Source organism: Hylobates moloch, unplaced genomic scaffold (assembly GCF_009828535.3).
Source record: "Hylobates moloch isolate HMO894 unplaced genomic scaffold, HMol_V3 SCAFFOLD_22, whole genome shotgun sequence".
Classification (NCBI taxonomy): Eukaryota; Metazoa; Chordata; class Mammalia; order Primates; family Hylobatidae; genus Hylobates; species Hylobates moloch.
In genome coordinates, this window is record NW_026652297.1 from 7,208,068 (window position 1) to 7,222,910 (window position 14,843).

At 37.9% G+C, this 14,843-nt stretch overlaps 1 protein-coding gene and 1 long non-coding RNA gene across 2 annotated transcripts in view; one reads left to right on the top strand and one right to left on the bottom strand.

Annotated features, from left to right (window-relative positions):
• SLC9A9 (solute carrier family 9 member A9) overlaps positions 1 to 14,843 on the top strand; it is a 593,042-nt gene that overhangs the window by 504,583 nt on the left and 73,616 nt on the right. The gene's annotated exons all lie outside the window — the stretch shown is intronic.
• Positions 1,521 to 6,346, bottom strand: LOC116461689 (uncharacterized). Its single transcript, XR_004246165.1, has 4 exons — positions 6,308 to 6,346; positions 4,990 to 5,254; positions 4,012 to 4,139; positions 1,521 to 1,606 (listed from the first exon to the last, which is right to left on the bottom strand). It is a non-coding gene; the product is annotated as an uncharacterized LOC116461689 (long non-coding RNA).

Consider the following 14,843-nt stretch of genomic DNA (forward strand, 5'->3'; position numbering starts at 1 on the left):
ATATATTCACTCATGGTTTTATATGAAAAAAAGAGATGTCTAGCCCTCTGTTATACACTTGGAATCTATTTTCTAGAAATATGGTGAACTTGTCATGGTTTTTATCCTTACAAATTCAACAAAATGTAATAGCTCTGTTTGATGGCATATAGTAAATAAAGGTGCTTTCTTAGACTCCCAGGAAGTAAATAATTGGCATATTATCTTCCTGTGATTCAGTCACAGAAAGCTTACATGAAAATGAAAGAAATAAATGGAATAAAGTCCAACAGACTGCCATCAATAGCTGCTTAACTTCGGGCCGGACGCAGTGGCTCACGCGTGTAATCTCAGCACTTTGGGAGGCTGAGGCGGGGGATCACGAGGTCGAGATCGAGACCATCCTGGCCAACATGGTGAAACTCTGTCTCTACTAAAAATACAAAAATTAGCTGGGCCTGTAGTCCCAACTACTCTGGAGGCTGAAGCAGGAGAATCGCTTGAACCTGGGAGGTGGAGGTTGCAGTGAGCGGAGATCGTACCACTACACTCCAGCCTGGCGACAGAGTGAGATTCCCTCTAAAAAAAAAAAAAAAACAGCTGCTTAACTTCTCATCCAGCTTTCGACTGAGCTGGTTTTACCCTATTTCTGATAGAAACAAGGAAGCAATCTTACCTCACTTATGATATGCCATGAACTCATCTTTTTATGAGATAATTTAAATTGATTGTCACCTTACAAATATTTTTCTAATGGCATCCCCTTCATCATCTTGGTTTTGGAATAATCCTTTCAAAACAGAATTAGAAATAGCTGCTCACTCATAGATCTATAAAATACATCTCAAGTATTTGGAAGAGAGGGTTGAAAAGATAGCTGTCGCAAGTCTATCAGAACAACTGTGGATGAGTGTGGGCAGGGGACAACATTGGTGGTCTTTTTGTTATAGCAAAGAGCAAGAAGCATTTCTCTCTCCTTTCAGGTAAGGAAACTGAGGCTCAGCAAAGCTAGGACTAAAACCCAGGGCATAGGATTCCCCTATCTGGGTGCCCTTTCCTTACCCTGTGCTTTATAACTCTGGACCTTAAACAAATGTAGTTCCCATCTAATTTCTGGTTTAGCCAAAAACGCCTGCATTTTCTTATGCCAGATTCTGTTTGGGGGAAGATTGAATTTCATTTTTATTCCTCCATTTATCTGTTTCCTTTGGGTTGTCTTCTTGATTTCCCCTTTTATCTTTCTCACCATCCATTTGTTAATGCAAACAAACAAAACTATTTCTGCTTCTTTCCCACAACTGCCATCTGATTAAACTCTACATAAGGTCCCTTCTTTATTAAAGCCCTAAGTAATTGGTTGTGATGCTTGTGAAGATTACTGGGCCAATACATGGTCACATTCAATGATGAAATATAGCTAGGATGTTTCTTCTAAGAAAAATTTGACCTGTCATCTCATAGCCTCACAGATTGGTATATTTTGGAGTTCTAGCCACTGCTTCAGTGTTTGTCTCCTACCAGGTCCAAGTTAAGATCGCTGAATTGTTAGATGCTTTTTATTTGAGGCTTAGATGATGAGGAGAAAATAGAAAATTCTATTTCCTTTCATCTGCTTCTCTTTTTCTGTCTGAAAAATAGAGAAAAGTTAGACTTGTTCTTGAGCATATTTATTATTTGATAAAGAAAATTGACAAGAGTCATCTGAAAAATTTTGTAGAGTTTGAATATAAAGTTCTTCCTCGCTATTTCTTCTCTTATTTTCTATATAGTTAGTATTTTATTTCTTTCCCTTTTCATTTTAACCAAATTTTTGGTTTTTGTTTTTTTGAGACAGAGTTTCAGTCTTGTTGCCCAGGCTGGAGTGCAATGGCGCTATCTCGGCTCACTGCAACCTCCGCCTCCCAGGTTCAAATGATTCTTATGCCTCACCCTCCTGAGCAGCTGGGATTACAGGTGCCCACCACCACGCCCAGCTAGCTAATTTTTTGTATTTTGAGTAGAGACGGGGTTTCACCATGTTGGCTAAGCTGGTCTCGAACTCCTGATCTCAAGTGATCCCCCCGCCTCAGCCTCCCAAAGTGCTGGGATTACAGGCATGAGCCACTGCATCCGGCCTAACCAAAGGTTTTATAAAAATAAGATAATATTAAAATAGAACAGAAAATACACATACTATAGAAAAAGAAACAAGACTTTAGAATGATTATTTTTAAGTTTATTTTCTGCAACATCAAGAATCAGTTTTCTCTAGCAGTTAGCTCAGCCTTTATTTCATTAAGAATAATGGGAAAATTTAAGGAGGTTTCCATTTGAGTAAAGTTTTGGTTTTCATCCTCTCCCTCCATTTTTTAATCATCTGGACTACAGTTCTTTTTATAGAATAATCTTCTTTTAGCCAAGTGAAAAGGCAAAAGTATTTTTTCCATAAGTTTTTATGCTGAGAGAGTTTCAACTGGCATATTGGGAGAAATCTATATTCAGGTAAGAATATATATATAAGGCTGGGTTTGTCTGTGCTTGGGCCCTCCCACAAAGCCTAGGAAAGAGGGAATTGTTAAAACTGGACCTAGGTCTCTTTTTCCCTTTAGCTTAATTAAAAAAAAAAATCTTTGTATTCAGTAGCTTTAAAGAGGACATTTATTTTCCTCCTTCTATAGACAAGCTGTATTAGGGTGGCATATGAATAAATGAGATCCTTCTTTGACCTGATAGGGACTCCAGTTCACTAATGTCTGTCCTTTCTCCACCTTCCTACTTATTCAGATTGGAATCCATTCTCCATTATTTCCATATCACCCTTGCAAACAGTCTGGATTCCATTATCTTTTTGTTATACCCATCTGGAAAAACCCTAAACAGAGATGAAGCCAACATGTTGCTTTTGGGGACACTATATCTGCATAGATGAGCCCTGTTGGAGAGATTTACACACCTGCAGAGACTGGTTCCCTTATTTATGATTGATCAACAACTTCAAATAGACCCATACTACCCAACTATCCTGCTTTACCTTTCTCATCATTTTTATCCTCAACTGCGCCCAGCCCATTTGCTCTCCTTCTACTCATTCCTCAACCCACTTGTCTGGTTTCCATCTCAACAACTGTACTGAAGCAGCTTGTTAGGTCAGCAATGACCACCATATTGCCAAACCAGATGGATATTTTTCAGTTCTCCCCTGATGTGTCTTTTTAGCAACATATATGATACTGTTGATTGCTTCCTCCTTGTAATACTCTTCCCCTTATCTCCCCTAACTCAATACTCTGAATTTCCCCCTACTTTTCTGGCCATTTTCAGGTTCACCTTTCTTTTCCATTAAATGCTGGAACTAATAAAGGTTCTATCCAAGGCCCCCTTCTTTTCTCTGTCTTCTATTGCTAGGTGATTCCATCTATATACTTGGATTGTAATAACATGGAAATAAAAATGAATTTATACTCAAATTTATACTTCAGTCATATAGATGGAATTTATTTGATATTTCCTCTTGTATGACTCTAAGACACAGTCATTATATCCAAAACCAAACTCATGAATTCTCTTCCAAACCTAAGCCATGTTCAGCATTTCCTTCATTCTATTATGCAAGCAAAAATCTCAAGATTTTTCCCGGGTCCTCCCTCATCCAGTTATTATGGAAATCATCTTTTACCAGTTTTACTGCTCTCAGAGTTTACATTCATGATAAATACTTCAGAATGTTACAATTGTTTATTATTATTTTGTTGAATGTTTTTAAAGAACTACATAACACTTTTTTTTTCCCTCCAACACACTAAAACAAGAAAGAATTATAAATGGGGAAATGATGTAAGTGTAAAATACTGCACAGGGTCAAGTCTTTTTTGAAAAAAACAATTACATGCCAGGAAACATTTTGTTTTTTAAAAGAAAAACCACATTAATAGTAGGCACCATTTCTGTTACCTCCTCAAGGTCAGAGTCACTAAACTACACAGAGCTGAGACAGATAAAAGACTGCAAGCAACAGCAAGAATTTCAAAAGATCTAAATGGACTAATGCCTTACCTTCTTAGGGACATATATTTCTTACATTTGATAGAGTTGTAAAAGAGTTTTAAAGTTAATTTTCTCATCATAAAATTTTGTAAATGGGCATCATCATATTGGATTTTTTAAGAGATCTGTAACTTGGCCTGTAAAAGAGGTGTCTCTTAATATATTAGAAAATATTATCTTTAGTTCAAAGCAGAGAGTAATACAGAATTGGAATGAATATTTTGCCCTATTCTCTTTTAGTCTTGACTGCTTATACACTAGCAAAGAGAAATATATTCCTCTGCAAAGCCTCCTGAGAATACAGAGATAAATGCATCAGGATATTGAATTGTTTGAGAAAATAAGAGCTGGATTTTTGCAAATAAACTCTTGCACCCATATGAAAGCTCAGTAGTCGTAGAAGCTTTCCCAAATAATATGCCTTCCTCTGCCAATATACAAAGTAACCTTTGTCAGTTAATAATGAGCTAACTGTTAACCTGAACAACAGATGACATCAGAGAAAATTGGCATAAATTATTCCAAAATGAACTGTAAGTGAATCTGTCCACTTAATGAATCTAATTTACATGATTCTTCTCCCTGCTGTTTCCTTTGTAAATAACCTTTTATTTAATAATTGCCAGCCCAAAAGATAGGATCATAATTATTCTGGGAGTTACATGGATTTGATAGGTAAACCACTATTTCAGCCATAACTTGCAAGCTGGTTAAACCATTGATCACTATACCTGGGTGTTAGTTTAGATAGAATATTGCTGAGGTAGTCAGCTCAGTACATTGTTGAGGTCTCAAGAGCACAAAGACTCCTTGTTGGGAAACTCATGAGACCTAGAACCATGTTTCCAAGCCAGCAGTACTAGGTAAATATTCTAGGTGTATATTCTCTGTCATTTTTAATGTATGAATAGCAGACAAAAGTGCTGCTTTTTATACCTAACCAGGAATCACCTTTGACACCATCTGAAGAATCAGTGGTAGACTCACCACCTTCAGAGTCCTTCAGCTTCCACCAGACCATTTAATTCATTTTGAGGGGACAAAATAGGGACTCCTGCAGTTTTCTCTCTGTAGTATTTTCTTGCTGAATCCAAGACTACATTATGAAACCATGCCACTGATTTTTTCGACTACTGCTTGTGGCAGTTCTTGCCTAGCTGTTGAAAATTACTTTTTTTCCCCTCTTTATATCTTGGTAGAACATCTTATTCTGAAAATTGACTATCTCTCATCCTCCATTCCCACACTTTGCCTAGAAAAAGAAAAGATTTGTAAAAGAATGCCCTCCTGTTCTTGCCACTACAAAAAAATCAAAACATTTCCTGTCATACACTCACACACAATTAGTCTCCTTAACAATAAAGAGGAAAAGAAGTGGGGAAAAAATATCCACGACCTCTAGTGGTATTAAGTCTATAGGATACACTCTGCAGAGTCCAACCATCTAGTACAATCAAAACCATTATCTCCTCCTCTGGGTGTCCAAACTGCCCATATCAGTCATTTCAGTGAATAAAGGAATAAACACTAGAAAACAGGATAGTTGCAGATTTGAGAAACAGTAAAAGCGTGGTGCTATGGATAGCAATGATATCACTTGTATTATTACAGTCATTTTTATATTACTAGCATTTGAGGATTATATCATCTAGCATTTGAGGTTGTTTTGACAATTTGTTCACATACAGATAAGAAAGAAGGAATGATCTTTTCAAAGAGAGATACATGTTTAAAAGCGTGGCATGTGTATATTTGCATGCACATGCACCTGAGGTTGCACATGCACCAGATACACCATACCCCACCTGAGGAATTAAACAGATCACTCAATAGGAATTTTGCAGGTCATCTTCAGTTTTCTCAGTCTTTTGAAATAAGATGATATTTTATGGTGCCCACAGGGGTTTGTGTCTATAAGCATTGCCTGATTTTAAAACCTTAGGTTAATCTTGACAAATCTGGCTATTGGCAGCTGTTTGGCCTTGAAGGTTATTTTATTTATGAGTGCTGCTCTAGTTGCTACATAGATGGTGGCATTGGGTGGGGTGTTTAAAATCTAAGATAGTCCAATAATAAACTGAAATACATCAGCAATAAAGTTTATAAGTGACCTCATGAGGAATCATCTAGCTTCTTAGATCAGGGTCTGCTGGTCATAAGGGTGGATCACTTGAGGTCAGCAGTTCAAGACCAGCCTGGCCAATATGGCAAAACCCCATCTCTACTAAAAATACAAGAATTAGCTGGGTGTGGTAGCACATGCCTGTAATCCTAGCTACTCAGGAGGCTGAGGTAGGAGAATCACTTGAATCCAGGAAGCAGAGGTTGTAGTGAGCCAAGATGGTGCCACTGCACTCCAGCCTAGGTGACAGAGTGAGACACTGTCTCAAAAAAAAATAAGAAGCTCTACTGTTTGTTTCATTGAGAGATCCCTTCCTAAGGGAACCAACAAGCAGCTTCTATGATGGTCAGTAAAGTATGAACCTTACAACCATAGTTTCCACGTTTCCGCCTTTGCCTCCTACTGAGGTGGCAGCAGAGCTGGGTCCTGCCTGTGATGCGGTTTTCCCATAACACAGCTCCACATCCAGAGGTAGTTTCACCCGGAATCAATGAAACTCAGCTTTCAGGGCTCTTCATCTGCATGGGTCCTTTGTCAGGGACCAGTGTTGATATTCAAAAGTGTGCAATCTTTTTATTAAGAATAGCCTCCTAAATTAGGTGACCTTCAGACTTCATGAAATCTGGATCTATCCCTGTCCATGTGAGTAAACACTACAGGGAAAATATGATAAATTAATGGTCTTATCATAATATTAAGTATTACAATAAATTATATGATTGTAAAAAATTTGAATCCCTAGCACCTATATAACACTGTGTTCTGTATTTGCATATTGGAGTCATTTTGGTAAACAAAATTTTAATTTATTTGAACAGGGTTCAGGAAATCCTCAGGAAGTTTAATTCGCAATTTGGTATCTGAAGCTGATGTTATTCCTCTCCACATTTCTCCTCAAATATTTGGCACAGCTTTTCCTACCATGGCAAGCAACTTGTCCCCTTCTGAAAAGTGTGTTAAATTCACAGATACCAAATAATGATTATTGCAGGGTGTTCTCCAACACATTTCATCCCTTGGTCTAAATTTACATCGTGCAACTATGACCTGGGATGACTCTCCTGCCCTCCCTTGTAACTCAATACAGTTATGAATGGATGATTATTTTTATAAAATCCTACTCTGGAGCTCCCAAATTGACAGGCATTGGAGGCTCCCAAACTGACCCCATCTCAGGTATATATTCTCAAGACCAAAAGTTGATGAAAGCTAAGCCCCCTTAAGCCCCCACTACTCCAAAGGAACTGCAGAAGAAGCACATGAACAGTGAAAAAGATCCTAAAGAAATTCACCTCCCGATCACACCAAATTAATGCTATCCTGAGATACATCCAGAGAAAGGAATTTATTATATTCCATATAAGTGCCAAAAGACATTTGGACAGACTTTCAGCCTAAAGGATAGTGAGAGGGATAGCCTTAAAAATTTTAAGGATTTCTTTAGAACTTTCTTAGAATTAAGTGTCCTATTCAGCTTAATTATTCTGCTACCAGCAAAAGTGATAAAGTTCAGGTGATCCTAACTGCAGAAAATATGTGGAAGTGAATAAAGCCTTTTGCACTAATGACTAGCGAATTTCAATAAATTTCCAATCTCTGTTTTTCACATTTCTTGTACCAACTCATTTATATTGTCATTCTAGAAAGAGCACATAAAAGGGTGTCTGGAGATAGATTTCTGGATGTTAAGACGATCTTTACTGAGTGGAGATAAGACCTGACCAGGAGACCTTTTATGAGTATATTCAGAAATGTCAACTGATGAATATGGTAAGGGCAAAAACTCAAGACGATTGCATCTAAGACAGGATTAGGAGTTAATGCCCCTTTCCAAGAGAAATCTTGAAGACGGTACAAAAGTGAGCCCCAGGAAAGATCTGAACTCAAACCTCTCTAAGGGTCTCTTCAAAGCCTCCACTAGCTATAGAGTGGTTGCAATGGAGAATCATCTTGTTTTCCATTAAGAAATTCCAACTACTCATTAGTACCTGTTTTATTTTTCCCACTATAGCCTCCAGGCCTACCACTGTGCCTGGCACAAAGCAGGTGCTCTAATAAATGTCTAGTTAATGTTGAATCAGCAGGTAATCAAAATAGTCCTTCAGTTAAATGATAGTAAAATCCTGAATGTATTCCCGTGAAAGACTTGCTTTATTTCAGGTTGGTGCTGAGCATTGTCTTTTGACCTCTACCTACTGTTTTATTTATTTATTTGCTTTTCCTTTAACTTCTGTGGTCTGGTGAGGTTGTGCACAGAATCTGGAACCTAAGACTGTATTAGGCCAGTCAGGCATGAAATTATAGTTTGTTGGCTGACAACAAAGCACAGGGTGCTCAGGAGCTGAAGCATGGTATAATAGTACTGAGAGCTTCTAACATCAGTTTAATCAACCGTGATTCCAAGTCACTTATTATTGTGTTTACAATGTCACAATGCAAAAAGTTCTCACGTTGTGCTCTTAGTGCTTTTGAGATTTCTCCTATGCGTTAGTCTTTGACTTGGTTGTTTTTTTTTTATGTCAGTTAATACCTTTTGGAAGCCATAATTGTACGTAGCACACCCCATCATTCAGGCAGCAGCATCCTTTTACAGAAGCAGTTGTCACTCCCAGAGTTGTATTAATAATTATTTTGAAAAACAGTGAATTGAGCAACAGTTGTTAACATGAACCTGATGATCAGAACTGAATACAACCGAGCTCAGCGTTGGAACAGGAAAAGAAACTATCAGAGTAGACGTGATTATTGAGTATTCCAGAGTATAGCTCTCAACAGTCTGCTCTTTTAGTCATTAACTATTGTTCACCGGCTACTGCAATATTTTTAAATGATGTGGCAATGCAATGTGACGGGAAGCCTTAAGAACATCAGGGAAAAGAATCTGAATAGTAATTGATTTATGTGAAGGAACAACATAGTATGCCAGTGTAGAAGGGGCGAAGGTAACATAAAGAAGATAGCAGGGAAAAGGAATGCTATCTACTGCGTGAGAAATGAGCAGCCTGGGATTCAAGCAGAGAAAATCCTCAACCAGGGCTTGAACTGGGTAGGTAAGCAAGAGAGTCGGAAGCTGCATTTCTTCCCTCCAGCCACTCACCTCATATGCAGCTGTGCAAATTGCAATTAATTATGAAAGAAAAAGATGACAGACAATACATACTAGCAGGCAGGGAGGCTCAGGGGCCCTGTCCAAGGGGCCATGCGATGAACCTCCACACCAGGGGGGAGCTCTAAGGAGAATATTGTGAGATAGAGCAAAGCAGAATTCCAGGAGACTCACAAATAATTATTGATGTCGATTGCCACCATTGGTGGCAGGTGGTGGCACAGAGAAACCAAAATTCCATCCCTCAAGCTGTCAGCTGACACAGTGCCTTGTGTAGGAGACAGCAATAAGATTTAAATTATGGCATCTGAAGGGTCCCAGCTTTCTCAACCACTCCTTTGCTGTAATTTACTAATAAACAAGCCAGGAATGCTTATCAGAGAACAGAAGTGAAGAATTTTTCAGTTCACATAACATTCTTTTATGTAATAAGTTAAAGGTGGTGTGATGCTGAGGCACATGGATTCAAAACACATGGGTTCAAACCCCCAGCTCTTTCACTTAAAAACTGAGTGACTTGGGCAAGTCACTTTTTCATATCTCTGTCTTCTAATATTTAAAATGGGAGAAAGTCTCAGGCACCATTCTCACATTCGTAACTCTGGTAATACTTTTGAAGCCTGGATATGTAATCCCCAGGCTGCTTTAAGTTGTTTTTAACATGAAGATGATTGATTTGCCCTGGACCAGTCTGACTCTTTTCCTGTACCCAGTGGTTGCTGTGAGTGAAAACAAGCACCTGTAAGGCCATTGGGGTGCAGTCAGGTGTAGCATTATTTTTAAAGAATGCCTTTTAAGTATATGTATTTATGTCCCAAGATCTGTACATATGATTTTGGTTGGGAATGATTTAATCAGAAACAAATGATTAAACCGAGCTATCTAGCTCTCCCGCTTACTGCTTTTCTCCCTCCCTCTTTCTCTCCATGGGTTTCACGAAGGTGTCTGTTAAACATAGCACTGCTCTGTCTGCTTGTCAGGATTTTCGGTCTGACATAGAGAAATACCAAGACCAAATAAGGCCAAAAATATTTACAATGTCCTTCTCTTTGTCACATTCCTTGTGCAAGCTGAAATATTGCAGAAAACACAATTTATTTTTGCTTATAATGAATCCTCTTAAAATGTATTTAGGCACAGCTGGGTTGATGGCCATAACACTTTGACATTGCAGTCACAATGAGACCTCTTTTGTTTCTTGAAACTCCCTGAGACCACTATGATAACAGAGCCAGTTTTTCAGCCTGGTACAAGAAGTACACATTCTGCATCTCTCCAAAGATATGTGAGTATATGTTTTAATAGGGCTTTTAATTTAAAGAGACACGCATGTTCATCTCTTATACACAAAAGTCACTTAATTAGCATTCAGGGATCCCTCCTTTCTTCTTTTACCTTTTTTCCTCAAGGAGAGAATAGCTAAAAGCATGTTCCTCTCCATCGTGGGACCATGACTGGTGCCACTCCAGCACTGACAAGAAGAACCCAGGCAGATGCTCCTCCACCAACAAAGGACACAAGTCTAGGAAGAAAGGGATCTGGGCACAAGGCCAAAGTCACCGTAGGCTACAGATTCCCCTTCCCTGTCTTTAGTCCCCCCAAGAACCTTCATCAAGGTTTGCCAAGCTGCTTCTAAAGTGGAGGTCTCCAAGGGCGGAAGCAGTTCGGAATCCCCTGGGGCACTTGTTTAGCGTTCACTTCATTGGCACTAAAGATTGGGATTCCGGCAGCCTGGGGTTAGGGCCAAGGGAGCCGTATGTTTCTCCAACGTCCCAGGGGATTCTGCTACAGCAGGTCATCAGGAAAGCTCTGGGAAAGTCCACAGGCCTGTGAAGGAGCTGCTCTGCCAGACTCAGGTAGAGCCTGACGGCATCAGGGGGCGTGTGAATGACCAGGTCCAGACAAGGAAGAAGCAAGAGGAGGGAACGAGTTACCCTTAACTGTTTGGAAGTAGGCAGTTTCATCACTGATTTCAGCCCATGTTTCCTATCAGGTGACAAACAGGCAGAGTACACACGACAAGTACACACGACAAAATACAATTTAGAGAAGGCTATAAATGCCTCGGAAAATCCACAGTGGCCAGTTCTGAATGAGGGTGGGGGGGGTGGAAGGAGGGAAGCTTCTGATCTCTCTGAGGCTGAAAATTCAATTCCAGGGAGAGAAAAGCCAGTTATATCCTTGGTATTGAGCAAGCAATTTAATAGCTCTTTGCTCATGGTAGGGACTCAAGTATTTATTAATAAAATTATAATATTCTCTCCCATACTATCAATAAATAGTTTCCTTTAAAATATATAGGTTAGCTATAGTTTAGTCATCCAATTTGGAATAATTTGGAGTTTTACAAATAAAAGGAACTGTGTAGCAAACCATGGTCCCTGCCATAACAATGCGCTCCTTGTGTCAATTTCCCAGATAACTGAAGCTAATACTTTAAGATTTTCTGTATTTAAAAAAAATTTTTTTAAATATTAATGTAGTAAAAAGCACATAAAAATTACCACCTTCGCATTTTTAAGTATACAGTTCAATAGTGTCAACTATATTCACATTGTTGTACAACCGATCTCTAGAACTTTTTTATCTTGCGAAACTGAAACTCTATACCCATTGAACAATTCCCCATTTCCCCCTACCCTAGCCCCGGCAACCACCATCCTACTTTCTGTTTCAGTTAATTCGACTACTTTAAATAGCTCATATAAGTGGTTATTATGCAGTATTTGTCTTTTTGAGACTGGCTGATTTCATTTAGCATAATGTCCTTAAGCTTCATCTATGTTGTAGCATGTGACAGAATTTCTGTCCTTTTTAAAGCTGAATAATATCCTATTGTATGTATTATACATATCACATTTTCTTTATCCATTTACTCATTGATGAGCATATGGGCTGCTTCCACCTCTTGGCTATTGTGAATAATGCTGCAATGAACACCAGTGTGCAAATATCTCTTGGAGCTCCTGCTTTCAATTCTTTTGGATATATACCCAGAAGTGGGATTGCTAAATCATATGGTAGTTCTATTTTTAATTTTTTGAGGAACATACGTACTGTTTTCCATAGCAGCTGCACCATTTTACATTCCCACCAACAGTGCACGAAGATTCCAATTTCTCCATGTCCTCATCGACAGTTATTTTCTGTTTTTATAGGTGATATCTCATTATGTAGTCTCCTAATGATTAGAGATATTGAGCATCTTTTCATACGCTTGTTAACTTGCATATCTTCTTTGAAGAAATGTCTATTCAAACCCTTTGCCCATTTTTCAATAAGGTTATTTTGTTATTGTTGAATTGTAGAAGTTTTAACATAGTCTGAATATTACTCCATTATCAGTGGTTTGCAAATATTTCCTTCCATTCCATTGGTTGCCTTTTTTGTTGTCTGTTTCGTTTGATGTGCAGAAGTTTTTAAATTTATGTAGAAGATGTAGTACCATTTGTCTATTTTTGCATTTATTGTCTGTGCTTTTGGTGCTATATCCAAGAAATCATTTGAGTCCAATATCATAAAGGCTTTCCTCTATGTTTTCTTCCAAAAGCCTTATAGTTTTAGATCTTATACCTAGGTCCTTGATTCATTTTGAGTTGATTTTTCTATATGGCATAAGATAAAGGTCCAAATTAGTTCTTTTGCATATGGATATTCAGTTTCCCAACACCATTTGCTGAAGAGACTATCGTTTCCCCATTGTGTGATCCTAACTCATCAAAGATCATTTGCTCATACAAGAGCTTATTTCTAGGTGCTCTATTTTGTTTCATTGGTCTAAATGTCTGTTTTTATGCCAGTACCACACAGTTTGGGATACTATAGCCTTGTAATATGTTTTGAAATCAAGAATTATGAAATCTTTAGCTTTGTTCTTCTTTTTCAAGAATGTTTTGACTATTCAGGATTCCTTGAGATTCACATGAATTTTAGAATCTTTTTCTATTTCTGTAAAAAATGCCATTGGGATTTTGACCAGAATGTTATTGAATCTATACATCATTTTGGGCAGTATAAATATTTTAACAATAATAAGTCTTCTGAGCCGTAAACGTGGAATGTCTATTTATTTGCACCTGCTTTAATTTCTTTCATCAGTGTTTTGTACTTTTCAATGTACAAGTCTCCTCCTTGGTTATGTTTATTTCTAAGTATTTTATTCTTTATGATGCTATTGTAAATGGGATTGTTTTCTTAATTTCCTTTTATCAGTGTTCATTGTTAGGGTATAGAAACACGGCTGATTTTTTGTGTTGATCTTGAATCCTGCAGCTTTTCTGAATTCATTTATTAGCTCTAACAGATTTTTTGTGGAATCTTTAGGGTTTTCTATATATAAGATTATGTCATCTGTGAACAGAGATCATTGTACTTCTTCCTTTCCAATATGGGTGCCATTTTTTTTTTCATGCCTATTATCTCTGGCTAGGACTTCCAGTACTATGTCGAATAGGAGTGGCAAAATGAGCATCTTGCCTTGTTTCTTAAAATTTGTTACCTTAAACATGATTTTATTTGGAAAGTGTTCTGAAATGCATTACATAGTCTTCTCATTAGGCATAGCTTGGCATATCTTTATGGGTTGGGGCTATCATTATGAGTTAGCTAATATATATAGTTATAATGCTCTGTTTTCCTCTTCTACAAAAAAAAAATGACTCAAGTCACTTTATAATCAGAATATTATTACTGAGCCTTCTTTATTGTCTTCCAGAAACTGATACATACCTTACATGCATGATTTCATTTAATACACACAATAACATTATGAGGTAGGGGTTCCTACTAAGCCCGTTTTACAGAAGAGAACACTGAGGCTCAAAATCACAAAGCAAGTTAAAGGTCCAAATTGGGTCATGAACCAAAATCCGCCAGACTTCAGAGTCCACACTCCTACTCACTATGAGATAGTCCCTCCGGTGCAGTGGGTGACTAAGTCTTAACTCGCATCTTCCCTTGTGGTATCTATCACTTTTCAGCATGTCCGCTTCCAACAGCCGTCTGCTAATATATGCTCTTTCTTGAAATCTAATGACCAGGATTGTAAAATCAGAAACCTTATCTTTAAAACCCATTTTAATTCCATTGGCCATGACTGAGCACCTCTAGGCGGATCCAGACATCTCCTAAGAGACAAGTTCATGGGCTTTATAACACCTCTTTTCAGCTATGTTCATGCCACTTTTTCCAGACATGTACAGGATCAAAATTGGATTTTGGATTTTCGAATTATTAAAAACAACAAGAATCCAATTGATTGGCATATGCAAATGTTTTACCCAGAGATTTCTTATGTCTAGTGCAGTGCTCTTTGTACCAATTGTAGCAGATTATTTTTTTTCAAATACAAAATTAATAAAAGCAAAACTATTCTAGTCGAAGTTGGGATGGAAGTTATAGAGCTGAGTGCAACTTCACCTTCACTTCCCCGTGACATCCACTGAAGTTTCCCTCATCTGCTAAGAAATCCTGGGGCTCCACAGAAGGTTCTAGAGTCTCCTTTCAATGATAACTAAAAAAGAAGATGCTAACAATGCATAAGATTTTGCCAAAAGAGTAAACCATAATAAATCCAGTAAATAAAGCACCTCTTACTTTGTTTCATTTCTAGGA